The 22218-nt window shown below is 41.7% G+C and overlaps 1 protein-coding gene across 3 annotated transcripts in view; it reads right to left on the bottom strand.

Annotated features, from left to right (window-relative positions):
- The window catches only part of FAM110B (family with sequence similarity 110 member B), a 122308-nt gene that overhangs the window by 98525 nt on the left and 1565 nt on the right, over positions 1–22218 (bottom strand). Inside the window, exon 2 of one of the 3 annotated variants that reach the window (XM_045581428.1) lies at positions 1175–1234. The exons of 1 other annotated variant lie outside the window; for it this stretch is intronic. The gene's annotated coding sequence lies outside the window, so the exon portion shown is untranslated. Of the gene's footprint in view, positions 1–1174; positions 1235–22218 lie in introns of those variants that run through there. One more of the 3 variants, XM_036436970.2, reaches the window with a different exon arrangement.

Raw genomic sequence — 22218 nt, 5'->3', positions numbered from 1 at the left:
TAGGAGGAAGAAAACTGAGCAAGCTGTCCAGCGGCTCACAGTTGTCAACTTAAGGAGAGACGGAGACACTACAAAATCAGGAAACTGGTATCTCAAGAGCCATCTGGAGCAGATGCACTACACCAGGGGTTCCCCTGAGGGAGACATTCCCCACTCCCACAAAGCACCAGGATAATGGTGCTGGCATACTGGGCAACACCAGAGTCCAGCTCTCCATGGAATACTGGGAAGACAAATGCACTGGTCATGTCACAGCAGGGAAGCAGCAGCTCAGCTACTAAGTGACTACAAACACAGCAACACGAACCCGGCACACGAGAACTCCAGTGGTCCCCGACTCACAGAAACAGCCATTTCGGTTAGCAATGGCCAAGAAGAACAAGAAAGAAATAAGGTGCAAAGAGGTAGCAGGAATTACAAAACCACCTTTACCGCAGATACTTTTGCCCACTGAGTTGAGGCACTTATTACAGACTGAGCGCCTTTATTGACAACATTAGCATATGCATAGAGAGGAAAATAATTAACATGTGTAGTCCAATTTAATCAGTTTTTCCTCAGGGGAGTGGCTTTAATGTCCATAGTCACATGTGATGGTACAGACCGGTACCATTTCATCCTTTTGAAACATATGTATTATGTCAGTGATTGGGAAAAGAAATATACCAGGTCTCACACCACATGAGAATACTGACAATTTCACGGGCCAACAGACAGAAGTCTGCTCCTGCTTTACTCATCCCCATGAGTGATCCCGATTCTAAAGGTCCAAACTGGGGAGGTCAAATATCCACAGAATTCGAAGGAAAAGCCACTGCCAGCAAACACCCAGGCAACCTCAGAGAAGGTCAGGAGAAGTGCAGGGGTCTCAGGGCCAAGAGGACAGTGGAACAGTGACCAGCTCAGGACAGACTCCACAAATGGCTGAGAATGAATACATGGGAGGAAGGAGGAGAAGGGAGGGAGCGGGGAGGAGAGAAGAGTAAGGCTGACAAAGAGGAGGCAGGAGAATGGAGACAGGAGAAGGGGCAGGAGGGAGGAAAGGGAAGGGAAATAAGAAATGGTGGGGCAATGGGAGAAGAAACACCTAAATCCTGTCAACAAATAGAAGGTTGTGTCTATGATTATCAGAGTTATTCATGAATTTAACAATATATTTTGAACATGTAATTACCATTTATTTTCCTCTCGGGCCTCAGAGAAATGAACAGGATAGGTGTCCAATTGGGGATTTCTAAAAGAAAAGGATATGGAACACAAGTTACCCTGGAGAATAAAAGTGATTAGTGTTTAACAAAAAGATAGAGAGACAGTAAAGCAATAAACAGACTGTCAAATTACAGAGGGAAGGGGAGGGAGATATGGGGGAGATAAGAGATCAACCCAAGGACTTGTTTGCATGCATATAAGCATGACCAGTGGACGCAACACTCTGGGGAGGGAGGGCATGTATGGGAGGTTGGGGGGGTGGGCAATGGTAAGATATGTACACATATAATACCTTAATAAAAAATGGAAAAAAATAAATAAAAATAAAGTATCATTAAAAAGAAACTGATCTGCCCCAGCCAGGTGGCTCAGCAGGTTGGAGCGTTGTCCCAGTGCCCCTAAAGGTTGCAGTTCAACTCCCAGTCAGGGCAAATACCTAGATTGTGGGTTTGAATTTCGGTCAGGATACACACCAGAGGGAACTGATTAATGTTTCTCTCTCTCTCTCCCTTCCTTTCTCCCTAAAAAAAAATCAATAAGAACATATCCTTTGGTGAGGATTTAAAAGGAAAATAAAGAAACATTTTCACTGAATAACAAAGAGTACATTTCCTCATCTACCTGAGAAAAGATTGGGTTCAAATCTTCTTTCTAACACACAGCTGCTCTTACAAACTCTAAATTGATTCTAGAAGGAAAAAACAAAACAAATCAACTACAGGATAGGCTGTGCCTTTAATGGAAAACAAACCGAAGGAGGCTGTGCAGTGCCATTAGCCTGAGCCCCCCTCGGGGCCTCCCACCAGGCCCGACACAACATCCCCAACACAACTTGTCACAAATCCCGCAGGAAAGGATCTAGCCTTCTCACAAACAACCGCAAACTGGGGAGGAAAACAGATACCTTACATTTCAGAAACTTTGTTCATGCTTGCAAGGGAGTAAAATATTGCAAAGCAGCATTTTATCTTGTCCTCCAAATGCAGTTCCAGTCCCTACGTGAGCTCACAGACACGCGCTTCCTTCTCCTGGAGCGGGGACAGCCCTTGGAGGCAGCGCTGCACCCACTTTTGAGCAGAGGTTATTCCATTGCTAAGAAAGGAACAGGTAACATGGACCGGGCGCGTACTCAGACCCAGAAATAACATGACTCCGTTTTAAAAAGGGGGACAGTCATGTCCCTAAGGTCTTCTGACGCCTATTTTTTGTGTCTTTTTTCCTTTCATTTTCATCTGTATTGGGATATGCTTCAATAAATCATGAAAGCGATTGTTATCGGTACATCTGGCCACTCCAATGAAAATAGCATTGGCCTGCGGACTGAAGGGTCCCGGGTTTGATTCCGGTCAGGGGAATGTGCCTTGGTTGAGGGCACAACCCCGGTCGGGGGTGTGCAGGAGGCAGCTGGTTGATGTTTCTCTCTCATTGATGTTTCTGGCTCTCTATCTCTCTTCCTTCCTCTGTATAAAAAAAATCAATAAAAAATATATATATTTCTAAAAACTTTAAAAAAAAAAAAAGAAAGAAAATAGCATGGTGGAAAATGGAGCAGACTTCTCCACTCGCATCTGCTTTCGGCATGCCATCAGGCCAACATCTACATCTTTGTCTACAGAAAAGTGGGGGCTCACAGACAGGGATCAAAAGTGCTCTGAGTATAACAGATACACTTTTTTTTTAAATGAGATTTACTCTATTTTGTATGATTATAGAAGAAACCCATATTTTCAAATATTTTAAGGAGGTGCTTGGGACTTCAACAGATGATGGTGAAGAACCCTTCATCAAGGTGGACGCCACCTCCCATCCTCCTCTTACTTTTGGAGCGATGTGTAATGAACGATTTGCCAGATGTTTATTAGTAAGCCTGCAAATCTTGACCCAGATTTTGTTTGGCTTCATAAATAAATATAAATAAATAAATAAATAAATACATGGCTGGCAATGTCTATTGAAATAACAACTCAGATGGATACTTCCCCCTCTCACATTTAAAACGTTCAAATTCATCTATTTTTATCTGTCCCATTACCCAGCAATGTTCAACAAGAACAAAAAGTAAAAAATGAATACTAGATTAAAAAAGAATATAGACTCCAAGTTTATGGCTCTTTTTGATTGCTTACTGCCTATAATTTAAGATTTTATTTTCTTTGTCTGCTAAAATGCATGGGATCCCAGGAATTAAAAAGAATAAAGCTGTATACATTTAATATAATGTTAGAGAAATTTTAACCGAAAATATCTTTGGGCCCAATTAAATTGATTGTGACACATAATAACAAAGTAAAAACATTTTATATTTTATTACTTTGCAACCAATATTGTTGTTGTTTTTGTCCTAAATATCGTATCAAAAATTCCTTTTCAAATTTATCATTATTTTTGCCTTTTCTTCTCACATTTTTTGAAGAGAGAAAATACCAGCTGAACTCCTACTCTAATGATTCAGAGAGAGAAGGCTCACACAAGTATGACTGGCATGGGGAAAAATACCACCTGTGAAGAACATCAAAGTTGCCATATGACATCACAACCATCCTAATAAAGACAACTGTGAAGCTAAGGGATTGTACAGTCATCTGCTCCTGTCCACTCATTTCACAGCAGAGGAAATGAAAGATCAGAGTGGTCAAGTGACCTCTCCAAAGTCACACAGCAAAAGTGGTCCTAGAACTCAGATTTCCTAGGTGGCAATCCAGTCCTCCATTAGATCATAACACATTTTTTTTATTCCCATAAATAAGTTAAGAGCTTATCATTTAATCTCTGTCTATACATCTATTATTCTACACAGCATGAACACAAGTCAATTTAACTTTATGTTAATCAAAACACGAATAATGTCCAAGAACATACTCTGCCTTTCATTCCACTGATAAAGCCAGATTAAACAATGAGTGAAAAATCTGAAATGAAATTTGAAACACTCTTAAGGTTGTTTAACCTAGACACATCTGTTCTCAAAATAGAATTTTCCTTTCTTATTCATAGCCAAATCATAATCATAGCTTTGTTACAATACAGTTTCAAGTAGATTTCATAGATAGCTATCAGGTAAAATGTAGATGTTTTACAGTCAAAGCTTAGATAAGCAGATTTTAGTAAGAATTTCAAGATAATATACTATTAGATCCATCAGTTCAGATAGAATTCTTACCCTCTACAACTCTGGAATCATTCAAGAGCACTTAAGTTGCATAGGTTAGCAGCTTATTATCAATAGTCATTTCTTTATTCCCCAGTTATTTGCTTTACAGTGCTAGTTGCAAGGGAACCAATAAATGTGTGATCACTTGCCTGCCTACTGTAGATTGATGACATAAGATAATTAAGGAGGCTTTCATGAAACAAGGTTTGCAAGCCATCAATGTACATGTTCAAATATGTGTTAGAAGGGTAGTGAGTGAATTCCCATGTGCTTTTCCCAGAGAATAAGAGTTGACAGACTTAGTAAAGAGTGTATGTTGGGAAGCAGGGTAAAGTAAATTAAAATAGGCCAACAGATAACAAAAGAACCCTTCTATGCCTGCCCCAAAGAACAAAAATATCCATCGCAAGGGATTCTTTTCTTAAAAATATGTCAGCCACAAAATACCTTCTTTATATTTCTTCATATAAACGGAGTAATTATATTAAAATTCAGTGCCAAACAACTCCACTGGGGAGGGGGAAAAAAGACAAGCTTTAAACACACTTTCAACAAAGAAAATGAACAAATGTCAAGTAAGCACAAGAAGAGATCTTCAACGTAATTAGTCAGTAGGGAAATGCAAAATAATGCCTTGATGAGACATCATGATACACTCGCTAGAATGGCTACATCTAAAAGGCAAATATACCAAGCGTTTACAAGAATGTGGAGCAACTGAGATTCTTATACAACGCTGGTGAAAAATTCAGCATGTTACAGGCACTAAGACAAATAATTTGGCAGTTCCTTATCAGATTAAACACCTACCATGTGACCAGCAATTCCAGTCCTAGGTATTTACCCTCCATGATACAGTGGGACTACAGGACTCTTACTATCACTTCAGCTGTTTGAAGATACACACTGTCCTTATGCTCACCAAGCACATGGGACACAACACTGTGTTTTGATTTTCAAGAGATGAATCTGTTTAGCAATGCTGAGGTCTGGGGTTGCCCTGCAAGGTGAGAAGAATAATTGGAGTTTCCTTCAAGGGCTTTCCTGAGCAGGTGGCAATGATTTCAGGCCAACAAATCTCTACTTCATCGTTCTCTTTAAAAAGCTATTCAACTCATTAATAAGCCAGGGTACCAACATCAACCCTGATATTTTCTGCTATCCTACAAAACCTAAGCATAGAGTTAATAAAATGTAATACAATCTACTGGGCACTTTAAAAAAAAAAAAAAAAACAACAACAGGTAAACATAGGCTTTATGAAGACATCATGTTATTGCATTTTTTATTGTGGTAAAATACATATAGCATAAAATTGACCATTTTAGCCATTTTTCTAAGTGCACAGTTCGGTGGTATTAAGCACTTTCACACTGTTGTCCAACTACCATCACCAGACACATCCAGAACTCTTTTCACCTTGCAAAACTGAAATTCTGGACCCATAAACACACCTCTTTCTTCCCTTCTCCCTTCAGCCTCTAGCAACCAGCATTCTACGTTCTGTCTCTGTGAGTCTGACTACGTTAAGTGCATCCTTTGAAGGGGATTATACAGTATTTGTCCTTCTATGACTGGCTCGTTTCACCCAGCAGTATGTCCTCAGGGTTCACCCAAGTGTAGCATATGTCTTCTTACTTCTCATGTCACAGAAGAATGACATGTAGAGCCAGGGCGTCTCCCCAGTGAGGCCTGCTGAACAGACAGGCAGAATGTAAGTCACTGTGTTCATGAAAGCAGGATCCACAGGGACCAGCATCAACAGCACCACAGAGCGTTGCTCAGGGCTCCCTCCTTTCTGAGCAGCACCCCTGAAACCTTCAGTGCCGGCCCCCAGCAAGTAAGCAAGTGGAGTCTGTGCACCAGGACTCCCCACCCCCATGTCTGCAGGATAAGATAGGATAAGGTTTCACTGAGAACTGAACTTTTCAGAGTTAATGTCTGCTGTATGCTATCTTTAGGGCTTCGGGGAAATTAATGTCAATATAAATGACTGGCCAGGAATGATTTACACTACGAGTAAGCACCAAATTAATGGTTCCATTACATGGAAGGCTATTTTGCTATCTTAATGGTGATACTAACTTGCACGATTAAAATAACACAACTTACTCCATAAAATATAATATTTGTTATTTAATCTTTTACACCAAATTCTGGCTGTTTGGCTGTTTTATGTAACCCTTACTTCCCCAACTAAATGTTATGTTTCACAAATACAGTCTTCGAATTATTTTATGTCCAACCCCAAGGTGATGTCCATGAAAAAGCAGGTATTGGATAGAATACTGCTAGTTGATCTAACACATAAAAAATAAATTGATTAATCTTTTTTAAAAATATATTTTATTGATTTTTTTACAGAGAGGAAGGGAGAGAGAGAGAGAGCCAGAAACGTCGATGAGAGAGAAACATTGACCAGCTGCCTCCAGCACATCCCCCACGTACATGCCCTTGACCGGAATCGAACTCGGGACCTTTCAGTCCGCAGACCGATGCTCTACCACTGAGCCAAACCAGTTTCGGCTAAATTGATTAATCTTTTAAAAATTTTGGTGAAGCAAGGTATTATTTATAGCTTAGTGGTTATAGGGGTGTGCTTTGCAGTCAAATATGCAATCCCAAATTTGAATCTCAGTTCTACTCAGGGTTGATCTGTAATAAATGACAATATACTTAATACCACTAGCTTAGAACTAAAAGAGAGTAAATAATCAATTTCATTTCAACCATTAGCAATAGTGATGTTATTGCAAAGGACTGAATGCTTGTGTTCCTTCCAAATTAATATGTGGAAATCCTAAACCCCAATGAGATAGTATTAGAAGATGTGGAGCTGGGTAGCAAGGCAGTCTGCAACATTATTAAAGATCATCCTTCAGGAAGCTTCCCTGGCCTAGAATCTGACCTATAACCAAACAGTTCAAAGAGCACCAGGAAAGGGCCTGGTTGGGTTAAATGAGTTCCTCCCACCCACCCTCAGCCAGCACCAGCTCACTAGCCACCTGGCTGAGCCACCTTAGATGAAGCTCTCCCAGGCCCCAACCGCCTCCGGGAACTGCAGTCCATCGGACACCTTGACTGTGGCCTCCTGAGACACCCGGAATTCCCACAGAAATGCCAAGATGGGAAGCCTTTATCATTCTGATCTCCTCCCAGTGACTTGGTTTATGTTCCCTCCCAACACTGAGGGAACAAGTGCTATGGGAAGCCAAGAGAGTTCCCCCCAACCTGTTCTGGACACAGCAATCAATACAACAATATCCTGAGAACTGGGTCCAACCAGTTGCAGACATAGCCATGCTGTCCACCATATCTCTGTGTTCTCGAATTGTCCGGGAGCTTATCAGAGGAGACGTCTCAAATATATTACAGAAATCCAAATAGAAGTCTGTAGAACTGTTCTCATCTTCTCGCCCAGTAACTTTATAAAGAAAGAGGTGTCATTTGTTCCTAGCAAGACTATTCTTGCTTCTAGTTACTACTCCTTCCTTCACTACAAGTACACAGCCATCTGCTTACCACTATGGCTTAGTATGCTGCCAAGGATAGGGAGTAACACCCGGGAATTGCTACTGGAACAGCTTCCCATGGAAATATAATGAAAGTCAAAGTGTGAACCAAATGCGTTATTTCAAATTTTCTTGGAATTGTATTAAAAATTAAGAAGAGTTTGGTGAAATGAATGGTTATAATACCTATACTTTAGCCCAAAATTTCCAAAATATTATTTTCACGTGTAACATGAAAATATTAGTGAGTTGTTTTATGTCCTGTTTTCAAACGAAATCATCAAAATCTGGTGCATATTTCACACTCGCAGGACATCTCAGTTCAGGTCTGCTACCTACCCTTAGCTCCATAACCACAATGGCCAGGGCCACCACACTGGACAGCAGAGGCCTGAGATTTCTTGGTGCTTTCTGAAAATAAGCTTCTTTATCTTGATTCTGGCACCTCTTGTCTACGACACAATCTTTCAGGATATAATCATTAGGGATACCTTGATCCTATCTATTCAATCTGGAGCTGCAAATGACACTCTGAGTAGTGGAGTGGTTTTAGACTGATGCAGATTTCATTAGCTGCTGGCTGGGATATGATTTACGCCCCTCTATCAAGTCTTTCCGAAATGATAAGGCAGAGACAGACTTCTACTCCTTTGCATTCAAGTTACTTGAATATCATAGAAGATGTAATTGTTTCTTCTGTTCTTTTTATTCGGACCATAGAAGGTCAAGGGAAATTTGAGAAGAGACAAGACAGAAGCCTCTTAGGATAATCAAGATGGCATGAAGCAGAGAGGAGGGAAATAGCAGGTGCAAGGGCAGGACTATGCCCAGGAAAGGGGCTGGAAGCGCCTGAAGGCCAAGTCCGGGAGGACCTGGACCAGCGTGGACTCTGTTCCGCACACACAGTCAGGGCTTGGAGCAGCTGAACGTGACCAACTGAAATCAGCTGATTCTGGAGGCAGCACAGCAGACAGGAAAGGGAAGAGGTTGAGGCAGAGAGATCAGATAGGAAGAAAAAGATGACAAAATCCTGAACTCAGCTGGAAGATGCACCAGGAAAAGGGCCAGGCAGGAGACACATTTCAGAGTCAGAGAGAGGGGAAGGCCCAGGATGTGGTGATATCAAAAGGAATTAGGGTCCTAATTTCAGTATCCTGGTGATAGGAGCTGCTAATCATCCACTGGCAGGAGCGCTAGAGAATATGGGCATGTCTTCTGCATTCCTGGTGTAAGTCTCAGCTCCGATGCGGGGGAAAGAATTCAGCCCTTTCCAAATGCAAGCTGCTCATGATTCCTACACTGTTACTTCATAAGACCACAAGCATTAACTAATCTATTGAAAATCTATGAGCACACACTAAACTTGTTACTATGTTTGCTATGTTAGGTTTGAGAAATTTACCTTTTTTTTTTTGGTAGAAGTAAGTCTCTTATAGTTTTGTTACTTTACATATCAAAAATGCAAGAAAAATGCCTTCTGATATAATAATCCCTTTGTATTACTTTTTGTTCAAAGGAGAAGTAGAGGGACCCAAAAGTGACAGAAAAAAAAAATGACAAAGCCTTGCTTTTACCCTATAATAAAAAGATGAATCTTTGCTCCATTGACACTGCACCCACCCCCCTCCCCAGTCAAGTAGGCAACAGGCACGCACATGACCCCATTCACAAGGCGCTCTGACAATTCCAACAAGGCCAACAGTACACGAGAGGATGGATGGGGTCAGAGGTGCCCCCGAGGGCAGTAACTTGGGGTTAGCACTAGAGAAGTGAAGTTCTAACTAAGAGAGAGCTGAAGATACAGATGAAGTCCTAAGGGAGGGGTCCCGAAGGTCTCAGAGACCCAGGGTTTCCGCGTGAATGAAGAATCGACTTCCACCCAACCAGGCAGAAGCACGGTCCCTGGCACTCAGCCCGCGCTAGAGTATTCACTGACCAGGAAATGGAAATGTTGCCAGTGACTAGGGAAAACACTGTATCATCTGACCAAAATCTGGTTTTGGAAAACAGTTCAATTAGGCATGGCATCCAAGTCCTAATGGTGCACCATGTTTCAGCTCACCATTCCCTTGGCACTAACCAGCGTCATCTTGTCAGGTTTTTGGATAAAACTCTCCCCTGAGGTTTCACAAAGACCCACAGGTCAGCTTATTGGGATCTGCGAAGGCCACATTATCTGGTCAGAAGGCCATCCACCACGGTCACGGTCATCTGCGGTTTGTACCAAATGACTGCCTGTGGTTGATTCTTGTCCGACACCAGCTCTTGATCCAAACAGAAGCAAAGAGGAGAGTTAGGAAAGACCTGAGCATTCTAAACAAGTAAGTATAAAATAAACTCTTGGAGACATTAATCATTTTAATTACATGTACTAACTCAATTCTTTCTATCTTGAAGCCAAATGTCTCACAAAACAAAGAAAAAATTGGGTATAAACAAAAGTACATCTATTTCAGCTAGCAGATGAGGGCACCATCACACAAACACAAAGAATGCCAGTAATATGCTGAGCGCAGTGCCAGGAGCATAGCATTATTGCTAGTATTACGATTGATGGAATGTGCTAATGGAGGAAAAATCAGACGTGTGAGTAATCCAAGTGTTCTTCAAATATAATATAGCACTCAATTTCTTTCTATACTCACTACGATGGGCAATAGGTGGTATATACGATCAAAATGTATGTTTTTAAGACGCAAAACATTCCCTTACCTGGTTGAAACCTGAAGACCAAACACATGAGTACAGTCTGTAAATCAGACATAATTATACAACGTAACTACTATCACTTTGAACTTGAAGGAAAACTGTGCTGGAGAGACACCATGAAGTGGAGACTTAGCCCATCATGGTCACGGCCAAGAACGCTGCTCGCCTCCATGTGCCCTACACAAAGACCACAGGGTAGGGAGGAGACAACACTGTTTTCCTTGCACAGGAAGTACTTCTGTGGAGGATCACCGACACTGTCAGCACCTCTGATGAGCACATAGCTCACTAAAGAGACAGTCACAAAACCAAGCACACGTCATAAACGCAGCAGTCAGCGGACTCAATGAAGGGAATGTTGGTCAGGAAGGTAAAGGTGTAACATTGCTAGCACTTCTGAGGAAAGCCTTGGGGAATAAGAGCAGGACTTAGAGATGGGTACCTGGTCCACTGTTCTAGGAGTCAGATCATTTCAACCGGCTTGGGAAAGAGTACTCTTAAAGAATACTCTTTAGTATTCTTTAGTCCTTGAAACGCTCTGATTATCCTACAAGTGTGTGGTGGTTAATGTTATGCATACACTTGACTGGGCCACAGGGGTACTCAGATATGTAGTTAAGCATTATTCTGGGTGTGAGGATGTTTCTGGATGAGAACATTGAATTGGGAAGACTGAGTAAAGCAGGTGGCGCTACCTAATGTACATGGGCCTCGTCTAGTCTGTTGAGGGCCTGTACATACAAAAAACAGTGAGAGAAGGGAGAATTCAATCTCTGCCTGATGGGTTTTCTCCTGTCCTCAGACTGACACTTACACTATGCTTCTCCTGAGTCCCCAGTTTGCAGATAACAGATTGTGGGACTTCTCAGCATTATTAATTGCATTAGTCATTACCTTATAATATAAAGATAGAGATATACAGATAAGATACAGATACAGTTAGAAATACACATGGAGATAGAGAGGTAAAAGAAAGAGAGAGAGAGAGAGAGAGAGAGAGAGAGAGAGAGAGAGAGAGAGAGAGAGAAAGAGAGATTGAGATCCTATTCATTCTGTTTCTCTCTATATATGAATAATAAATACAATCTTGTAAAATGAAAAATCCAAATTAAAGTGAAGATATTTACTAAGTATTTCAGACACAAAGTGTATAAAGGTATTTGATAATGCCTTGGTGCTGAATTAAGGCCTCAGTCTCTTTATCAGTAACTCACAGTGCCTAAACACCTTTTGGGAAAGGTCCAAAGACGGGACAGAGCTTTTCAACAGCTGAATGGTTCGCTCTGAAATTACTCTGGAAGTGGCATGTGCAAATTGCAATGGAGAATTAACAACCAAAGCAGTTTAGTCCTGTGCTAGTGAATTTTCAAAGGGAAAATACCTGTAGGGGAAACCAAGTGAATCAGGCCATAGTAGCTGGAACTGGCTGCCCTAGTGTGAGGGCAGAACCACTTCTGACTTGGGAACATGGCCCCTATGAAGTTCATACTCAACATTGAACCTTATCCCACATAAACACTCTCACACACACTTACACACATACTCATACACACCACACTCACACACAAACTCATTCACACACAACACACACACTCATGCACACAAACTCACACACAGACTCATATACATCACAATCACATAAACTCACACATACACACACATGTGTACCCTAGACACATACACTTACACACTTACTCACTCATACACTCACTCTCTCTCTCTCTCTCACACAATCACACACACACACACACAAATACATGATATGTGTGGGACTCCCATGACTTCTAAGGAATATACACTTAAAACCAATTTCCAAACAATATAGGCAGATCACAAATCTCCTCTGGTACTATCTAAAATATGGCTTCAACTTCCCTCAAAATATACATTTCTATGATCATAATACTCTCCCTCTATAAGAACTGTAAGTATAAATCCACTAACACGAATTAGAAAAAAAATATATAATCTTCATTAAATTAAAGAACTAAGTTACTGTACAGCTAGTCTCTTCCTTCAAAGATGATGACCACTCTGGCCAAAACATTACAAAAAGCATCACAGCCACATACCTGGTTCATGTTGCAGGTTAGAACAAAGCCTACAGAAGCTATGAAGAGCACCTGTGACTAATCGTATTTAAAACCAACACAATAACTTTTCTTCTTTTTTTCTGGTCAGTAAACAAGAACAAAATAACTTGTAAAGAAAAACATCTTATTCTTAAAAATTGTAACATTCCAACGAATGGTCATTCACATGAACATGGGCCAAGGTTGGAGGAAAAGGATTTTTAAAATCCCCAAACCCCAGCCCAGTGTACAAGGAGCCTCCCAGTACACCTTGTTGGAACCATGTAATCAGAACACTGATGTGCTGTCAGGATTCACTGGTTATTTCCCAACACTGCTGAGTTCCTAGTTTCAAAGTGCCTCTTTTTGACAACAGATGGAAATGGTAGCCAGGGGAAGGATGACCAGTAGATTACGTGTGTGTGTCTGTGTGTGTGTGTGTGTGTGTGTGTGTGTTTAAATAAATATGTATACACTTATGATTGTGGAGTATCTGCACAAGGATTTGAAAATAAGTCTTCACATTTTATCCACTAACCTGCACCTAAAGACTGTAGTCAACAGGCAAGAAATGTTAAAGATTACTACAAAGCTGGAGAAAGATCTATAAGTATTCTTATTTCTAAAATGGGTATGATTTCCTTTTGAAAAATACCAATAGCATCAAAATCAAGGCATCAACAAAAGTCCTTCAATTAACCTAATGCAACTCAGAAACCAGATGGTTAACCTGCAGTGCAGAGTGCTGAGTGAGCAGATCTATTAGGCTTCCAGCTATACGCCCCCATTTCAGTGCTGGCCTCTGCAGTGCCAGGCAGTCCGGTAAGCACTGGTTACTTTTGGTTACTTTTGCCCCACCAGGTTTACTCTTGTGGCTTTTAGAGAAGGAGGTAAGTGGCTGTGAACCAGCATCTCGGGCACTGGGTAGGCCTCAGGTAACCATTAGCTTGAAGATAAAGCAAGTGACCTCTCTGAAATGCCAGGGCAAAACAGAAGCATGTCCAACCACCCCGAGAAACCCATGTTTTCAAACATAAACTCTCCCCCTCCTCCATTCCCCTCCCCTCCCACCAAAACTGCTCAGAACCTGCCCACTGAACCTCAGGTACACACACACACACACACATAGTCGGGAGAAGCTCCCTGCTTGTTTTTGCTGTGCCTCCAAGGTCCTCCTAATCAGCAGGGTCACCTTATTGAGTAAATACGCAGTAAGCCCAGGATGAGGCCTGACACTGTTCTGACATTGTGGACACAGCAGTTTACCTCATAGGGTAAAGTGACCAGATGTCCTGCTTTTGGCAGGACAGTCCCGATTTTTAACAATTTTTCCAAAAACCGGTACTTTTTTAAAAAAAACGCAGTGGGACACGGGACAAATTGTTAAAAATTGGGACTGTCCCACCAAAAGCGGGAACATCTGGTCACTTTATCATAGAGTCCCTTTCAACTTGGAGAAATGTACTTACAACATGGAGACAGATGACACAATCTCAGTTAGGAAGGAGGGCTTTGGACAAAATTAAAGAGGATCATGGGAAAAAAAGAGTGGCTGGGGAAGGGGCTACGTTAAGCTTCGGTGGTGAGGGGGAGGCTTCTAAAAAAGGGACTTGCACCCTGCGACCAGTACGATGAGAAGAGACAAGCCAGGTGGAGCCACGTAGGGAATCCATGAGATACAATTGCAAGCATCATCTTACGTATCTCTTAAAACAACCCCATAGAGGAGGCGCTGCAGTCCCCATTTCACAGATCAGGAAACGGAGGTTTTATAGCCTCCGTAACTAAACTTCACCCAGTCGCAGCCAGAAAACTCAGTCTCTCAGTAACCAGCGTACCTATTTGCTGGCCTACGGGTAAGTGTTTGGCCTGGCATTCCTGGGGGCCGGGACCAAGCCCTCACCCTGCTCCAGGATCAGAGGGAAACAAAGCTGTAACCCCCAACAATCCACCACCCATTCTGCGTGTGCGCGTTGTCTCTGACTTCCCTTGAACCTGACAAATCTGAGCTGTCCCAATTTTTCTCATCTCTGAGACCAGTCGTCTGTAGGGCACTTGTGGGCAAATAATCTGTAAATGCCTCCTCCTCTCCGTTTTTTCTAAAGTATCAGAAAGACGGCTAACATCGGAGCGATCCAGAGGCAGGTGACTCCACCGCACATGACCGCCAGGTCCTCCTAAACACAGCAGTTCCCCCGTGTCTGCTTCATTTTCTGCAGTTTCCAGTTACCTGCAGTCAAACATGGTCTGAAAATGTGGCACGGAAAATTCTAGAAATAAGCAATCCCTAAGTGTTAAACTGGACGCCTCTCTGAATAACATGGTTAAAGTCTCGTGGTATCCCACTTTATCTGGCTCAGGATATGAATCACCTCTTTGTGCAGTGTCTCCCCAGTAAGAGTGAATCCTCTATCTGTGAAATTACCTAATTTGTGAATTAAAGTTCATCCTAGGTATGTCTGCATAAGGGAAAAAGTATATACAGAGCACAGAACTTCCCGCAATTTCAGGCATCCACCGAGGGTCTTGGAACGTATCCCCTGGGATAAGGAGAGACGGCGGTGACAGGATTCAACTTGTATCCTTCAGATGCAAACAGAAATGCAATACAAGCCGGCAAGCCCTCTCAGCTCGACCTCCAGAATATACCATAGTTCATGGGTTCTAAGACACATCTATTTGCCTGTTTTAATACCTGAAATCAGAACCCGCGTCACAACGGGTGGGGTGTCAGAGCTTACCTGGCAGTGTGCTTTCTGTGGGCTCCAGAAAAGAAGACGCCTACCGAGAAGGGCTCCTGGAGATTAACAGGGCTCGAATTTAAAACCACAGCCCATTTCTAAACGGGGGATTCTCATGCAAGCCATGCCTTAGGGAGAAGCCTGCGCAAAACTGCTGCCGCCTGCACTGATCCGCCTGCCCCCATCCCTGCATGGACCTGCCTGCCTGCACTGAGTTCCTCCAGGCTGGGGCAATCCTTATAAAGGAGTTCCTGGAATATTTCAACCAATAGGACTGAGACTTTACTGTGCCACTCGCTATATCTCTAATCAGCATCTTCCTCACACAATCGGAGATGCTCCATTCCAACCAATCGGGACAGTATTTTGTAGACCAAACTGTGAGGATTTTAAATCCCCATTTGCATGAGGATGTGCCAGGCAGGGACCAGAAGCAGGGACTTCTCTCTCCTTAAGCCAGATCCCCCCTGGCTGGGAGAGCGCGCTTTTAATGTGATCTTAAGCCTTTCCACCAAAGGCTTAAGATCACATTTCCCTAACTGGAGCTGAAATACCAAAGATGTCCCGCCACGCTGGAGAGGGGCCTCACCTAAGAGCCGAGACACCTGAGGGCAGACTCACAGCTGTGCCACATCCTAATTGAGCTGTAGCACCTCAGAGCGGCCCCCGCTGCCATGCTGTTCGGCAGCTGTTCTGTATCACATCTGAGCTATTTGCACCGAATAAAGTGACCTTCTCCACCGCACTCCAAATTGCAGACTCCTGTTGAATTGGCACCCATGACCGTCAGTTGACACTTCTTTCTTAGTGGTGTATGTAATAATGATGCAGCGTCATATCAATGTTGTGAGAGGTCAGGAGAAATCCAGAATCCTGCAAACACTGGATTCCCTCCATCTCCTCTTTGCTGCCCTTCCAGCCCACGTGGAACCGGTCACCACATCGGGCTCCTCACCAGCTCCGTGCTTCCACTCTTCCCAGGAATCCATTCTCTACAAAGCAGAGAGGGTGAGCTGCCAGTTCTGAAGACTAGAGCCCTGCCCTCCTTATACCAGAGCCCCCAGCAGCTCCCACTACATTTAGAATAAAGAGACTCTTCCCATGGCCGACGAGGCCCTTCTGGCCTGGCTCCTCAGCTGCTGACTCTTGCGCATCAGGGAAGGTTCCACCCAGCTTGGGGCCTCTGCACAAGTCGTCCTCTCTGCCCAGAGAACTTCCAGTGCTTGCCTCCTTTTCCACTTGAATCTTATCTTACACATTCTTTGTGAGGCCCTCCCAAACCACCCAGCCAGTTCCTGAATGCCACCCTCATCCTTACTACACTTATGGCTGCTTTAAATGAGCTTATAATGCCCTACCTAGCCCAGTGGTCGGCAAACTCATTAGTCAAGAGCCAAATATCAACAGTACAACGATCGAAATTTCTGTTGAGAGCCACATTTTTAAAACTTAAACTTCTTCTAATGCTGCTTCTTCAAAATAGACTTGCCCAGGCCATGGTATTTTGTGAAAGAGCCACGCTCAAGGGGCCAAAGAGCCGCAATGTGGCTGGAGAGCTGCAGTTTGCCAACCACTGCCCTAGTCGGTTTGGCTCAGTGGATAGAGCATAGGCCTGTGGATTGAAGGGTCCCAGGTTCAATTCCCATCAAGGGCACATGCCCAGGATATGGCTCGATCCCCAGTATGGGTGTGTAGGAGGCAGCCAATCAATGATTCTCATCATTGATGTTTCTATCTCTCCCTCTCCCTTTCTCTCTGAAATCAATAAAAAATATATTTTTTTAAAATTAGCTTGTAATTTATTTATTTGTTTTATTATCACACCCCCACTTTACATAGCAAATAAATCCTCAAAGAGGCAAGGAGCTTGTGTTTCCTGGCTGCTGTGTACCCTCACCTGGCACACAATGAATCCTCTATAAATATCTGTTTAATATAATCATAATAGAAGAAGTTACTAAACAACAGTCTTATGCATAGTTTCTTTTGTTTCATTAAGTTCCAGTCAGTGGGATAAAAAAAAAAAAAAAAAAATTGTTGGCAAGAATGATCATTCCAAAATTCAGCTGATTCCTCCTACAAAAGACAAAGAGATAAAGCAAACGTCTAATGGGGCTCCGAGGGGGAAAAGTGCTTTGCATTACAACATAACCACTCAAAAATTTCCCATATGCTTCCGAATTACATTTTTAAAAGCTCTATCTGGAACTGGACAATCTCAAAACCCATTGATCTCACTCTGACAAACAAAACACACCACAGAATTCTTATAATTCTTCTAAAAACCTGTCTGCCAAATGACATATTGCTTCCTTTTGCTTAGGATTCGCTTTTGAACGTCTCTCTAAATTTTTAGTCTTAAAGTCCCAGCAGTTTAAAACTGTTGAATCATCCACATGTTCACTATTTTTATCACCAAACATGCTGAAAGGAGGAAAGTAATTTGCTGTATCTACTCAAGTTTCCTGAAAACAAAACAAAACAAAAACCAAGGCTCATGTCTGAATGCTGTGTTTTATGTGATCCTCTTTATAAGACTCAGATTGCACTGTTAAAAATGTAATTTAAAAAATCACACACAGTCCCTTATCACAAGGGGGGAAAACACCTAAGGGGTCAAAATAGGAATATGCATGATTTAAGTTTTATTAATTTCGTATACCTAAAGATCATCCAAAAAACCCAGATTTAAGAAAAGATGAAAATGTATTCTGCAACAGTGTTGAACCTTCCTAATATCTTAATTATCTTTGTTAATTGTTTGGATGATGACATCTAAGGACATTGAAAAACTAAATTTTTTAATACTACTCTCCAAAATCTTCTGTGCAAATTATCCCATAACTTCTGTCAAAATTCCGAACCACTGCTACCTTTAGCTTCTTTGATAAACATTTTGGGCAAAATTTGTGTTCTCTTCTGAACAATTCTCAAAAATATATATATATATATATATATATATATATATATATATATATAATTTGTATTATATATATATATATATATATATATATATATATAATTTATATGTAAATATAATTTCTATAATGTGTTTAATACCAAAAAAATCAACATAAGCAAAAATAAATCAGGTTCTGGCTAAAGTATAAAATGTTTAAAAACAACAATAAATATACAGAATAGGGATTGGAGTCAATGTTTCATCAACCAACATAATCCCCTCTGATACTTCTAAGTGATCAAAATGAACAAACCCCCTCTAACCCAAGGGAAAGAAATTCATGGAGGTCCGGGAGCCATAGGCCTCTCGCCTGACTGCCTGAGCTACATGGATTACGATTTCTTCACATTCTTCGTCTAAGTCATTTGTATTGGCCTTTCCATAGTTCAGAGAAGTTAAACCTGCTATCCTTCCCAACCCTCCTAAAACAAGCAATCTTTAACATGGTATTGTGAAATTTTAGGTTTCCTCTGAAAACTAAAAAAAACAAAACAAACAAAAAAAACACACACACACACACAAAAAACAGCTCTAGTTCTCCTGTTTGGAACTCTTCAATGGCCAAATATTAGGTCTAATAATAATGTCGTTTTCTAATACTTTTTTAAATCGAATTTATTTAAACAATACAACAAAATTTAATCAACAATATAGTTGCTGTTGTTTTCTAGTACTTGTGCCCAACGCTCAGGAAGCGTTTTAATCCCTCTGTTGTAAAATTCTTGTGATTTTGATGCAAAAAATTCGGTCAATGCATTTTTGAGGCATTCTTCATTATTAAATTTTTTTCTAAGAAGAAAGTTTTGCAAAGAACGAAACAAATGGTAATCGGAAGGGGCAATATCAGGAGAATATGCAGGTTGAGGGAGAACTTCCCATTCCAAATGGCGCAGTTTTTCAGCAGTGATTCTTGCAGTATGCGGTCGTGCGTTATCGTGGTGAAGAATTACGCCCTTCCGATTAATCAGCACAGGTTCTTTTTCTCTTAAAGCTTGGGCTAACCTTTCCAATTGGGCACTATACACTGCACTTGTAATGGTTTGGTTAGATGGTAAAAGTTCATAATGAAGAATTCCTTTAAAATTCCACCAAACACACAACATCACTTTTTTCGCATGCAAGTCAAGTTTTGGCGTGGGCTGCGGAGCCTCATTTTTGTCCAACCATTGAGGCCGCCTTTTCAAATTAACATACAGCACCCATATTTTTCATCTCCGGTAACAATTTGCTCTAAAAACGGCAAACGGTTTTGACGAGAGAGGAGCGAACTGCAAATTGTGAGTCTTTGATTACGGTTGTTGTTGGTCAACTCATGAGGAACCCATTTTCCAAACTTTTGGACTTTGCCAAGTGCACGCAATTGATTGGAAATTGTTTTTTTGTGAACAATTTAAAGTTGTCGCAAGCTCTTGTTGGGTAATTTGAGGATTTTGCACCAAAAGAGCTTGATCAAAATTGGACACACGGCCTCGACCACTCTTGTCATCTAACAAAAAATTTCCCTCGCGAAATTTCTCAAACCAACGCTGGCATTTCCTGGCGCTAACTGCATCTTGACCAAGAGCACTACAGATGTTTTTTGCAGCCTCACTTGCTTTTCTTCCTAATTGGAACTCGTAAAGCATGCAGTGCCGAATATGCTCTTCATCCGCCATCTTCTTAGCCCTAGTTTTTGCAACAAAAACCAAACCAAACACAAACTTTTTCAAGCAAAACTTGTTAATTGCACTTCACACGTTCTGTAGATACCACGTGTTTGAAGGTTATGTCAATACAAGTCAACACCAAGCAAGATTTTAAACGAATGTTTAAAAACGACATTAATTATTACTAGACCCGATACTACCCGGGAATTTCAAAGCTCGTCCCTGAGTTATGAAGAAGAGATCTGTTGGGATCAAAACCCCAAAGAATCCAGTGAGCCCTTCCTGAAGGCACAAACCATAGCTTATTCCTCGTGGCGTGGTGGAAAGGTCTATGGGCTGCAGGGGAACACACACATCTGGGTTAAAATAGCTACTTATTAGCTACGTGACTCAGCCATGTCACTTCACCTCACCTGCAGAGAGGAGACCAGAGCAAGCATCCTGTGTTGGAGGAGGAAAGAGAATGCCGTGCCCGCTGCCCAGGACTAGCTGGGTCCCAGCACTGGCCCCCATGGGTATCTGATTACAATCTAGGGAACCCACGTTCTGAGTGTATTCACTTTCTACCCTCAATGCTGTACTAAACCGAAGGAATATACTTTTCTTGGATGAGCCATAGCTTTGTAGAGGTTCCATCTTCACCCTGAAAAATCTATCTTCTCTGCATCATACTGGGAGTCAGAAAAGGGATATAAATCAGAATGAGTGAGAATCCCCCTACAAAGTTATTTTCTTTAAATCAGTCATGATGCAAGTAGGTTTCTTATCATTTATTTCTCCTATTAGAACTATTGAGGGTGGTGGTGGAGGGGGAGTCCACATTAGTTGGGGCTCCTCTAGGCTCAGAATGGTTATTCTCACTCTATTGTGGGAAAATAAGAGTAAGGATACAGTTGACTATATAATATTTTTATAAGCAGCACTTGTCTGAACACCTAGAATACTACCGTTTCAGAGAGGAAAATCTGGCTGAGTCTTACAAAGTAAAAAACACAAGGCACAAACTTTTTATTCCTAAAAACATTGTTGAATGGTATCTTTGGGTGAGGGTGTATTTTGGGAAGAGGGCAAGTGACTGGGTTGCCAAATGAATCCCTCCAGTGAATTCTTGAGTTCACTGGAGCCATATGCCTCCTCCAGCATTAGCCACAGCACCATCTACTGCTGCACGGTGCCTACAGCAGCTTTGTGTCTGCACCATGCCTTTGCTTAACTAACTAAACTGTTCAGGGATGAAAAGGATGTCACTTCACAATAAAATGGGTTGTGGGGGTGTGAGAGGGGGATTGTCTCAAAATGAAAGTACACTTCTGACAATCTATTAAAATATCTAGGCAGCAAACTCATGGCCAGTGAATACGGTAGTTCTATTTTTTCTTAGGTTGTTAGCTATCAATCCTGCTCTGAAGATTTTTAAAGCATGAATAAGAATGACATGCTCTGGCTGATGCATATGTCCTTTATTACCCGTTAGCACAGTGGGAGTTACCTGGCTGCTGGGCCAACACGGTTCTTTCAACTAAGAGCAGCAAGTATTATTCAAAACTCAGAGAACCAGAGGGTTTGGTTCCTAAGGCTAGGCTTCTCCTTAGCCAGTCAGCCTCCTAAGGAAAAGTAGGTCTCCTTATAGTGAAAAGTGTCTGCAGACTGGGTTCAGGGCTGTGTTCTGGCCCTTACTGGTCCCTAGGGAAGACTTACTAAGCCGGCTCTTACCATGCATAAGAATACACAGAACAACTTGTCAGTCCTAAGAAAAACAATCCAACCTCAGTTCCGATCTAAAATTAACCCACAAGCTTAAAAGAGACTATGACTTAAAAGGTCTGGGATTTAAGAAATAAAATAAAATTAAACACCAAAACATCCATTTTTGCAAACAGAAAAACACACGTAGGTTGATAATAAAAATTTTAAATAAAATTAGCTCACACTTACCTAGCACTGTATTCCGGGGACTGTCCTAAGCCCTTTATAGATGACCAGGTTGACAAAGCATGGCCACTTCCCTGCTCAAACTGTGACTTTACTGCTGTATGATCTATAGTAATACCGTAGGTTAAATCCCATGGGGTGATCAACGGGAGGTTTACTATCGACGAGGAATTCTGGCTTACCATTAACTCACCCTTATGTTAAATAACCATGCTTAAGATCAGGGGTTGTGGGGTCACACAGTAAGTACAAGTGAATGCAGGTATTTCCCATAGAATGACTCT

The sequence above is a fragment of the Pipistrellus kuhlii genome, unplaced genomic scaffold (genome assembly GCF_014108245.1).
Source record: "Pipistrellus kuhlii isolate mPipKuh1 unplaced genomic scaffold, mPipKuh1.p scaffold_m20_p_14, whole genome shotgun sequence".
Classification (NCBI taxonomy): Eukaryota; Metazoa; Chordata; class Mammalia; order Chiroptera; family Vespertilionidae; genus Pipistrellus; species Pipistrellus kuhlii.
This window is presented reverse-complemented; position numbering and strand designations above follow the sequence as displayed.